A 12,562-nucleotide genomic window follows, 5' to 3' on the forward strand; every position below is an offset into this window, starting at 1 on the left:
CCTGCTAGTGTTGGAGGGTCTCCTGCAGAGGCGGGGGATGGCTGTGGCTCACTGTGGGGACAAGAACACTGGCAGCAGAAGTTCTGGCAAGTATTCCTTGCCATGAGCCCTCCCAGAGTCTGCCATTAGCCCTACCAAAGAGCCCAGGTAGGCTCCAGTGTTGGGTTGCCTCAGGCCAAACAACCAACAGGGAGGGAACCCAGCCCCATCCATCAGCAGTCAAGGGGACTAAAGATTTACTGAGCTCTGCCCACCAGAGCAACACCCAGCTCTACCCACCACCACTCCCTCCCATCAGGAAACCTGCACAAGCCTCTTAGACAGACTCATCCACCAGAGAGCAGACAGCAGAAACAAGAAGAACTACAATCCTGAAGCCTGTGGAACAAAAACAACATTCACAGAAAGATAGACAAGACGAAAAGGCAGAGGGCTATGTACCAGATGAAGGAACAAGATAAAACCCCAGAAAAACAACTAAATGAAGTGGAGATAGGCAACCTTCCAGAAAAAGAATTCAGAATAATGATAGTGAAGATGATCCAGGACCTCGGAAAAAGAATGGAGGCAAAGATCGAGAAGATGCAAGAAATGTTTAACAAAGACATAGAAGAATTAAAGAACAACAAACAGAGATGAAAAATACAACAACAGAAATGAAAACTACACTAGAAGGAATCAATAGCAGAATAACTGAGGCAGAAGAACGGTTAAGTGACGTGGAAGACAGAATGGTGGAATTCACTGCTGCAAAACTGAATAAAGAAAAAAGAATGAAAAGAAATGAAGACAGCCTAAGAGACCTCTGGGACAATATTAAATGCAACAACATTCGCATTATAGGAGTCCCAGAAGGAGAAGAGAGAGAGAAAGGCCCCGAGAAAATATTTGAAGAGATTATAGTCAAAAACTTCCCTAACACGGGAAAGGAAATAGCCACCCAAGTCCAGGAAGCGCTGTGAGTCTTCTGTAGGATAAACACAAGGAGAAACATGCCAAGACACATAGTAATCAAACGGGTGAAAGTTAAAGACAAAGAAAAATTATTGAAAGCAGCAAGGGAAAAATGACAAATAACATACAAGGGAACTCCCATAAGGTTAACAGCTGATTTCTCAGCAGAAACTCTGCAAGTCAGAAGGGAGTGCCATGATATATGTAAAGTGATGAAAGGGAAGAGCCTACAACCAAGATTACACTACCCGGCAAGGATCTCATTCAGATTCAATGGAGAAATCAAAAGCTTTACAGACAAGCAAAACCTAAGAGAATTCAGCACCACCAAACCAGCTCTACAACAAATGCTAAAGGAACTTCTCTAAGTGGGAAACACAAGAGAAGAAAAGGACCAACAAAAACAAACCCCAAAAAATTAAGAAAATCGCCATAGGAACATACAAGTCAATAATTGCCTTAAACGTGAATGGATTAAATGCTCCAACCAAAAGACACAGGCTTGCTGAATGGATACAAAAACAAGAACACATATATGCTGTCTACAAGAGACCCACTTCAGACCTAGGGACACATACAGACTGAAAGCGAGGGGATGGAAAAAAGATATTCCATGCAAATGGAAATCAAAAGAAAGCTGGAGTAACAATATTCATATCAGATAAAATAGACTTTAAAATAAAGAATGTTACAAGAGACAAGGAAGGACACTACATCATGATCAAGGGACCAATCCAAGAAGAAGATATAACAATTATAAATATATATGCACCCAACATAAGAGCACCTCAATAAATAAGGCAACTGCTAACAGCTGTAAGAGAGGAAGTCAACAGTAACACAATAATAGTGGGGGACTTTAACACCTCATTTACACCAATGGACATATCATCCAAAATGAAAATAAATAAGGAAACAAAAGCTTTAAATTACACAGTAGACCAGTTAGATTTAATTGATATTTATAGGACATTCCATGCAAAAACTGCAGATTACACTTTCTTCTCAAGTGCTCACGGAACATTCTCCAGGATAGATCACATCTTGGGTCACAAATCAAGCCTCAGTAAATTTAAGAAAATTGAAAGCATATCAAGCATCTTTTCTGACCACAACACTATGAGATTAGAAATGAATTACAGGGGAAAAAATGTAAAAGACACAAACACATGGAGGCTAAACACTACATTGCTAAATAACCAAGAGATCACTGAAGAAATCAAAGAGGACATCAAAAAATACCTAGAGATAGGCCCCCACGGGGGCGTAAGGCCCTGGCCGGCGTCGTGGGCCGACTGCCAGTCCCGCGCGTGGGAGGGGCGCCCCGCAGGAAGCAGGGCATCAGGTTTTTCTACATGAGTGGAGAAGGTAGATGTTGCAAGTAGAAGAGATACAACATTTTTTTAGGATGTCTGAAGATGAAGAAAAAGTGAAATTACGCCGTCTTGAACCAGCTATTCAGAAATTTACTAAGATAGTAATCCCAACAGACCTGGAGAGGTTAAGAAAGCACCAGATAAATATTGAGAAGTATCAGAGGTGCAGAATCTGGGACAAGTTGCATGAAGAGCATATCAATGCAGGACATACAGTTCAGCAACTCCGCTCCAATATCCGAGAAATGGAGAAGCTTTGTTTGAAAGTCCAAAAGGATGACCTTGGACTTCTGAAGAGAATGATAGATCCTGTTAAAGAAGCATCAGCAGCAACAGCAGAATTTCTTCAACTCCATCTGGAATTTGTAGAAGAACTTAAGAAACAATTTAATGATGAAGAAACTTTATTACAGCCTTCTTTGACCAGATCCATGACTGTTGGTGGAACATTTCACACTACTGAAGATGAAGCTGATCCTCAGAGTATGACTCAGATATATGTGTTGCCTGAAATTCCTCGAGATCAAAATGCTGCAGAATCATGGGAAACCTTAGAAGCGGACTTAATTGAACTTAGCCAACTGGTCACTGATTTCTCTCTCCTAGTGAATTCTCAGCAGGAGAAGATTGACAACGTTGAAGACCATGTCAACAGTGCTGCTGTGAACGTTGAAGAGGGAACCAAAAACTTGGGGAAGGCTGCAAAATACAAGCTGGCAGCTCTGCCTGTGGTAGGTGCACTCATCGGAGGAGTGGTGGGGGGTCCGATTGGCCTCCTTGCAGGCTTCAAAGTGGCAGGAATTGCAGCTGCACTTGGTGGTGGGGTGTTGGGCTTCACAGGTGGAAAATTGTTACAAAGAAAGAAACAGAAAATGATGGAGAAGCTCACTTCCAGCTGTCCAAATCTTCCCAGCCAAACTGACAAAAAATGCAGTTAAAAACCAAACTTCAGTATTACTGGCGCCAACATGTCTATCCTTTGCTGCTGTTGGACACTCAGTCAGCTTTTGGAACATGATTATATCAAAATAGTGGCTACAGATGCTCAAGTGGGATTGAACTGTGATAAGTGGATATATTTTGTTGTTTACTGGGGTGTTAATGGGGATGTTAGAGATTGAGGAGCCTGGACTGAGAGTGTACAGTGTTTGTCAGGTAAAGTTTAAGGACTGCCAGGGAGCAGATTTTTTACCTGGAAATGTGAAAACCCAACCATAACTTTGATAAGGATTTGTGATGTGTGAACATGTTGGGTTATGGAAGGATAGTTTTCAGAATAGTTTCTTCCATAACCCTGACTTGGAGACTCCAAGGCTAAGCATATTGTAAATATGCTTCTTTATCTCCTAAATATAGTTTTTTTAGGCATTTTAGCAGAGAAAAGAATAGAAGTTCAGCAGCTTTTCATATCAAATAGGGAAATCAGGACCTAGCAAGGTGCATGAGTAAACTGCATAACGGAGTCCATTTGGTGAGCCCTATTGCAATTTGGTCTAACAGTATTTTCAAGTGAAGGAAACAAATAGTGTAAGAAAATGGAAAGAGAGGCCCAACTTCTCTTTCAGATATCTTAATTTATGACCCTGGCTTCTGCTCTGAACTCTTTTTTCTGCCTCTCTGTAAATAAAGAACACAGAGTCTCAAGTGGTAGACTTACAAAGCCAGTCACTAAGCTTGCTCTGTCAGCCTGTCTCTTAACACCTCAAATATCTAGTCCCCTCTGCCTTCCCTCCCTTGTAATTTTGAAAAGTTCTTTGACTTATGGGGTGAATTCTACCCATGTGTAATGCAGACTTCTCTCATAATCTGTTTTGGCTTTTTTTTTTTTTAACATCTTTGTTGGAGTATAATTGCTTTACAAAAAAAAAAAAAATACCTAGAGACAAATGACAATTAAAACACGACAATCCAAAACCTATGGGATGCAGCAAAAGCAGTTCTAAGAGGGAAGTTTATAGCTATACAAGCCTAACTCAAGAAACAATAAAAATCTCAAATAAATAATCTAACCTTACACCTAAAGGAACTAGAGAAAGAAGAACAAACAAAACCCAAAGTTAGCAGAAGGAAAGAAATCATAAAGATCAGAGCAGAAATAAATGAAATAGAAAAAAATAAAAGAATAGCAAAGATCAATAAAACTAAAAGCTTCTTCTTTGAGAAGATAAACAAAATCGATAAACCATTAGCCAGACTCATCAAGAAAAAGAGGGAGAGGACTCACACCAATAACATTAGAAATGAAAAAGGAGAAGCTACAACAGACACTGCAGAAATATAAAGCATCCTAGGAGACTACTACAAGCAACTCTATGCCAATAAAATGGACAACCTGGAAGGAATGGACAAATTCTTAGAAAGGTATAACCTTCCAAGACTGAACTAGGAAGAAATAGAAAATATGAACAGACCAATCACAAGTAAGGAAATTGAAACTGTGATTAAAAAATCTTCCAACAAACAAAAGCCCAGGACCAGATGGCTTCCCAGGTGAATTCTATCAAAAATTTAGAGAAGAGCTAACACTCATCCTTCTCAAACTCTTCCAAAAAATTGTGGAGGAAGATGCACTTCCACACTCATTCTGTGAGGCCACCATCACCCTGATAGCAAAACTAGACAAAGATACTACAAAAAAAGAATATTACAGGCCAATATCACTGATGAATATAGATGCAAAAATCCTCAACAAAATACTAGCAAACAGAATCCAACAACACATTAAAAGGATCATACACCATGATCAAGTGGGATTTATCCCAGGGATGCAAGGATTCTTCAATGCATGAAATCAATCAATGTGACACACCATAATAAACAAATTGAAGAATAATAACCATACGATCATCTCAATAGATGCAGAAAAAGCTTTTGACAAAATTCAACACAACACCCATTTATGATAAAAACTCTCCAGAAAGTGGGCATAGAGGGAACCTACCTCAACATAATAAAGACCATATACAACAAACCCACAGGAAACATCATTCTCAATGGTGAAAACCTGAGAGCATTTCCTCTAAGATCAGGAAAAAGACAAGGATGTCCACTCTCACCGCTATTATTCAACATAGTTTTGGAAGTCCTAGCCCCGGCAATCAGAGAAGAAAAAGGAATACAAATTGGAAAAGAAGAAGTAAAACTGTCACTGTTTGCCGATGACAGGATACTATACATAGAGAATCCTAAAGATGCCACCAGAAAACTACTAGAGCTAATCAATGAATTTGGTAAAGTTACAGGATACAAAATTAATACACAGAAATCTCTTGCATTCCTATACAATACTGATGAAAAATCTGAAAGAGAAATTAAGGAAACACTCCCATTTACCATTGCAACAAAAAGAATAAAATACCTAGGAATATACCTACCTAGGGAGACAAGAGACCTGTATGCAGAAAACTATAAGACACTGATGAAAGAAATTAAAGATGATGGCAACAGATGGAGAGAAATACCATGTTCTTGAATTGGAAGAATCAATATTGTGAAAATGACTATACTACCCAAAGCAATCTACAGATTCACTGCAATCCCTATCAAATTACCAGTGGCATTTTTTACAGAACTAGAACAAAACATCTTAAAATTTGTATGGAGACACAAAAGACCCCCAATAGCCAAAGCAGACTTGAGGGGAAAAAACGGAGCTGGAGGAATCAGACCCCCTGACTTCAGACTATACTACAAAGCTACAGTAATCAAGACAATATGGTACTGGCACAAACACAGAAACACAGATCAACGGAACAAGACAGAAAGCCCAGAGGTAAGCTCGAGGGAGGAGATATGGGGATATATGTATACATAGAGCTGATTCACTTTGGTATACTGCAGAAACTAACACACCACTGTAAAGCAATTATACTCCAATAAAGATGTTAAAACGAAAAATGGGGCTGGGACAACTGGACATGCACATGCGAAAAAAAAAAACAGAATCTAGATGTAGACCTTACACCCTTCACAAAATTTAAATCAAAATGGACCACAGACATAAAGGTAAAATGCAAAAGTGTAAAACACCTAGAAGTAACATAGGAAGAAACCTAGATTACCTAGAGTATGGCAGTGACTTTTTAGATAAAACACCAAAGGCACAATCCATAAAAGAAACATGTGATAAGCTGGACTTCATTGAAATGAAAAATATCTGCTCACAGAAAGGCAATGTCAAGAGAATGAGAAGACAAGACACAGACTGGGAGAAAAATTTGCAAAAGACGCATCAGTTAAAGAACTCTTATTCAAAATAGGCAAAGAACACTTACACCTCAACAATAAGAAAACAGTCTCATTTAAAAATGGGCCAAAGGGACTTCCCTGGTGGCACAGTGGTTAAGAATCCGCCTGCCAATGAAGAGAACACGGGTTCAATCCCTGGGCCGGGAAGATTCCACATGCCATGGAGCAACTAAGCCCGTGCGCCACATCTACTGAGCCTGCACTCTAGAGCCCGTGAGCCACAACTACTGAGCCCAGGTGCTGCAACTACTGAAGCCCGTGTGCCTAGAGCCCGTGCTCCACAACAAGAGAAACCACCGCAATGAGGAGCCCACGCACTGCAACAAAGAGTAGCCCCCGCTCGCCACAACTAGAGGAAAGCTTGCGTGCAGCTATGAAGACCCAAATGCAGCCAAAAAACAAAAAAAGTACCAAAGACCTTAATAGACACCTTACCAAAGAAGATATACGCATGGCACATAAGCATATGAAAAGATGTTCCCATTTTATGTCATCATGGAAATGCATATTAAAACAATGAGATACTACTACGCACGCATTGGAATGGCCAAAATCCAGAACACTAAGAAGACCAAATGCTGGAGAGGATGTGGAATAACAAGAACTCTCATTCATTGCTGGTGGGAAGGCAAAATGGTACAGCTACTTTGGAAGACGGTTTGGCAGTTTTTTACAAAACTAAATAAATATACTCTTAGCAGACAATCCAGCAGACAATCCAGCGGTTGTGTTCCTCGGTATTTACCTAAAGGAGTTAAAAACCTGTCTACACAAAAATCTGCATATGAATATTTATAGCACTTTTATTCATAATTGTCAAAACTCGGAAGCAACTCAGACATCCATCAGTAGGTGAAGGGATAAATAAACTGTGGTACATCCAGACAATGGGATATTATGGAGTGTCAAAAAGAAACGAACTAGCAAGACTTGTAAAGACTTGGAGGAACCTTAAATGCATACTACCGTGTGAAAGAAGCCAATCTGAGAAGTCTATATACTGTATGATTCCAAGCATATGACATTGTGGAAAAGGCAAAACTCTGGAGACAGTAAAAAGATGTGTTGCCAAGGGTTGGGGAGTGAGGGGAGGAATAAGTAGGCAGAAAATAGAGGATTTTTAGGGTAGTGAAACACTCTGTCTGACACTATAATAATGGACACATGTTCCTATACATTTGTCCAAACCCACAGAATGTAGAGTTCCAAGAGTGAATCATAATATAAACTACGGACTGTGGGTGATGATGATGTGTCAATGTAGGTCCATCAGTGGTAACAAACGCACCACTCTTCAGGGGACATTGATAATGGGGCATGCTATGCATGTATGGGGGCAGGGAGTATATGGGAAATCTCTGTATATCCCCCTCAATCTTGCTGTGCACTTAAAACTACTCTACAAAAATAAAGTCTTAATAATATGTGAACGAGTGTTACCTAAATATCCAGCATCACAGAAAAGTCTGCCTTCTTGTGAGAGGACTCTTTCAGTTGCGAGTTAACAAAACTGGAATGAATCTAGCTTTGGCAAAAGAGGTTTAACATGTTGATTTACCGGGGAAGGCCAGGGGTGAGACCAGTTAGATACATGATTGGACCCGGAGACTCAAACTTGTCATCAGACCTCAATTTCTCTTCTCTTTCACTGTTCCTGGGGAAGACAGACAATATGATCTCTAAACCCCTCACATTACCCACTTTCACAACTTTAGCAGAAAGATAAACATCTTTCTCACATTGAGCATACATAAAGTACTGGAGAGGAAAGACTACCCTTGAACCAGTCCCTGTTGCTAGGTGGATGTGGTACAACGTGGTAACCTGACTTGTCAGGCCTGAGTCATGTGATTTCCTCATCCCTCGGTTCATTATATTTCCTAAGTTATTTAAGGTCATGCTGATTATTAAACCATGTAACTATTAAACAAAATGACTTTTGCAAACTCTCAGAACCATAAAAAAATAAGTGAGAACATTAACTATTAGAACTGCTGGTGTCCTTTTATTTCCTCTCCTTTATATTTCTACCTAGCCTTTTGCCTCTTCCATTCCCCAAATTACCTAGAAGACTGGGCTACCTTTCTGGCATCATAATTTTGTCCTGTATTCCTGTGGGATGAATACAAAATCCCTTGGACCTCAGCTCTGATCTCTGCACTCCTGGCCACAGCCCTGTGAGATGCCACACTTTCAGGTGGTTACCAGAGTCCCCCTTGTGGTACGCACACTTCTAAGATGTGATTCCCATCTCCTGGTGTTCATGCACTTGTGTAATTCCCACCTTTGGAGTATAGCTGGACCTAGTGACTCATTTGTAGTAAAGAGAATACAGTGAAGTGATAGAATTTTATGATCACCAGGGCACAGGGAATGAGGTCAGCTGTTCAAACCAGTTGGGGGAAGCACACACTCCTCACGGAATCTGAGGCAGAATGACCCTGCACTCCTTTTCTACCTGAGGGGTTAATCCTCTAGATTTCCACCTCCACAGTCCCTGTCATCAGACAGGGTGATGAGGAGGGGACCAGCAGTGATTCTGGTCCTAGGTAGGATGAGCAGGAGGTCTGGTCTGCAAGGAGGACAGGAAGTGAAGAAACAAGGACTGCCAAATCTAACACCCGGTGACCCAAACACTTCCCTAGGCCAGACCCCATGGCTAGAAAGATGAGGAGGGTAACAATCTCCAATCTCCCTGTGCTGCCCCCTCTGGCCCAGTTCTCCCTTTCTCTAACTCACAGTAATGTCCCAAGAGCCCACAGAGGTGACACGAAATATATCTCTACTCATCTCCAGAACAGACCACCATGGCCACACACTCCTGGGAAGTCCTACTCTCTCGATATGTATTAATTCAGTATGTGCAGCAGAAACCCAAATAACAGTGGTCTCACAGGATGGAAGCTAGTGTGTGGCTCCCATGACAGTGAGGCAGGCAGTTCCAGGGCTGCTAGGGTGGCTCTGCACCACGAGGATGTCCAAGCATCCAGGTCTCCTTGACCTTTGTTTTCTGCTGTGCCTGGGATGTTGCCCTTATCAGCATGACCCAACATACCTAAGACCATGTCATTGGTCCATGAGCAACCAGGGAAAGCAGGAGAGAAGGGAAAGTCTCATTGTGTATCTCCATCAGAGCTCTTGGGGGACCAAGTGCATCATCAATGAGCAGTAATATTTTGAAAGGAATCTTTTTCTGAGCAGTAAGTTTCAATAGTGGGCTGAAAACATTTAGTCCACCATGTTGTAAACAGATGTACTCTCATCTAGGCTTTGTTGTTCTATTTACAGATCACAGGCAGAGTAGATTTAGCATAAACCTTAAAGGGCCTGGGATTTGAGGAATGGAAAATAAGCACTGGCTTCAAGTTTAAGTCACCATCTGCATTAGCCCCTAACAAGAGAGTCAGCCTGGCCTTTGAAGTTTTGAAGCCAAGCATTGACTTCTCCTCTCTAGCTATGGAAGTCCTAGATGGCATCTTCTTCCAATAGAAGGCTGTTTCATCTATACAGAAAATTTGTTATTTAGTGTGGCCACCTTAATAATGGTCTTAGCTAGACCTTCTGGATAACTTGCTGCAGCTTCTACGTCAGCAGTGCTGCTTCACCTCGCATTTCCATGTTACAGAGACGGCTTCTTTCCTTAAACCTCATGAACCAACCTCTGCTAGCTTTAAACTTTTCTTCTGCAGCTCCTCACCTTCTCGGCCTTCATAGAATTGAAGAGAGTTAGGGCCTTGCTGTGGTTTGGAATTTGGCTGAAGAGAATGCTGTGGGTGGTTTGATCTTCTATTCAGAACACTAAAACTTTCTCCATATCAGCGATAAGGCTGTTTTGCATTCTCACCATTCGTGTGCTCACTGGAGTAGCACTATTTATTTTCTTCAAGAACTGCTCATTTGCTTTCACAACTTGCCTAACTGTTTGGTGCAAGAGGCCTAGCGTTCAGCCTATCTAGGCTTTTGACATGCCTTCCTCAAAATCATTTCTAGCTTTTGATTTAAAGCGAAACATGTGCTACTCTCCTTTCACTTGATCATTTAGAAGCCATTGCACGGTTTTTAATTGGCTTAATTTCCATGTTGTTGTGTCTCAGGGAATCTGGCGGCCTGAGGAGAGGGAGAGAGATGAGGGAACGTCTGGTCGGTGGAGCAGTCAGAACACACACAGATTTATCCATAAGTTTGTTGTCTTCTATGGGAGTGGTTCCTGGTGCCCTCAAACAATTACAATAATAACATCAAAGATCACTGATCACAGACCAGCATAATAAATATAATAATAATGAAAAGTTTGAAATATTGTGAGAATTACCAAACTCTGATACAGTGTATGGTCAGGCCACTCAGGATGGCTGTTCTCTTGTTCTCTTGTACATCCCCTGTCCCACCAAGGCCTGCTTCACCTACACAAGACTGACCTGCTACATACTTGCCCCCAGCCCTAGCTAGTGATTGTTCTTATCAGGGAGGATGTGAGGGGTGTGCCCTCTACTGGTTTCCCTGGTAACTAATGAGCCCACCTGATGTCAATTCCCCTATAACTGGTAATATACCCCCTGGCCCCCCCCACACGGCGGGGTGCCGCTCCAGGATCTTGCTTCAGATGTGTAAGCTTCCCCATCCATTACACCACTGATGCCTCTGTTGCTGACTCCGAGCCTTTCTTCTGTCTTGAAGCTGGGCAAGCACAGGCCTTGTAGGCCTGCGGGGTGCAGCCCAACACACAGAGACATGAAGTGAGCAAATGCTGTTGGAAAAGTGGCGCTGGTGACTTGCTCACTGCAGGGTTGGCACAAACCTTCAATTAGTAAAAAATGCAGTATCTTCAAAATGCAATAAGATGCGGTACACCTGCACAGGTCCACACCAATTACTTAGTTGAAGCTTTGTCTAAAACTCTAGGAAGAGAGGGGTGAAATCAAACAGTGTCTATTTCAGCTCCTTGGGGGAAGGTGTAACATGACAGTGGGTAAAACTATTGTTTCCTTCTCTTTTCTGGAGCTCTCTCATCTCTCCCAGGCTGGCCATTCTGTGTAGCAGGAGACAGATGATCGCAGGCAAAACCCAGGCTTTTTCTCCCACCCTCCCATCCTTCTTTCTTTGCCATTAATATTGCGATCATCAGATTACAATATTCCCATGTTTGGATTTCCCCTGCGACCCCATTCACTCAACTCTGACTCTACCGCGGGCACCGTCAGACCCCACAGGTTAGTGCTCAGTCCTGCACACCCGCCCCCTCCTTAAGATGCCAGTCTCGAGTCCAGGTTGTCACCTGTGTTTCTGACCGACTGGCTACAGATTGGATGTTCTAATGATCCCCCACTCGGGTTTGATTAATTTGCTAGAGCGGCTCACGGAACTCACAGGAACACTTTCCTTACTAGACTACTGGATGTAACTCTGGAACAGCCAGACGGAGGAGACACAAAGGGCAAGTGTGTTGGAAGGGTGTGGAGCTTCCGTGTCCTCTCCGATTGGGACACTCTCCCCAAATCTCTGTGTATTCACCAGTGTGGAGGCTCTCTGAACCTCATCATTTTGGGGTGTTATGGAGGCTTCATTAAACAGGCACGATTGATTACATCATGGGCCACTGCAGTAGGTGAAACCTCCGGCCCCTCTCAGACCCCAGGACGTGGGGGATGCGGTGGTACCGGAAATTCCAACTGCCTATTAACATGGTTGCTTCTCCGGGTAACCAGCCCCCATCCTTAGGTTCAGTCCAAAAGCCAACCTTTAACATAACAAAACACACATCTGTGGCTATCATCACTTAGGAGATTCGAAGGATTTTAAGAGTTCTGTGCCAGAAATATAAAATTAGGAAAATGAATGAATTTGTTTTCTTCCAAGTGTACAGGTTTATTGAGGGCATGGGGGTCTACAGGACAGCCCCCAGGTGCCTGTGGAGAAGGCCCACCATCGGCCTAGAGGGCCGCGGCCCCGGGGGCAGCCGGGGATGGGGTCTCCAAAACCTGGGT

The 12,562-nt window shown here is 42.3% G+C and overlaps 1 pseudogene; it reads left to right on the forward strand.

Moving 5' to 3' along the window:
• Positions 1-2,276: 2,276 nt before the first annotated feature.
• LOC117313797 (syntaxin-17 pseudogene) lies at positions 2,277-4,134 on the forward strand (annotated as a pseudogene).
• The last annotated feature ends 8,428 nt before the right edge of the window (positions 4,135-12,562 follow it).

The sequence above is a fragment of the Tursiops truncatus genome, chromosome 10 (genome assembly GCF_011762595.2).
Source record: "Tursiops truncatus isolate mTurTru1 chromosome 10, mTurTru1.mat.Y, whole genome shotgun sequence".
Classification (NCBI taxonomy): Eukaryota; Metazoa; Chordata; class Mammalia; order Artiodactyla; family Delphinidae; genus Tursiops; species Tursiops truncatus.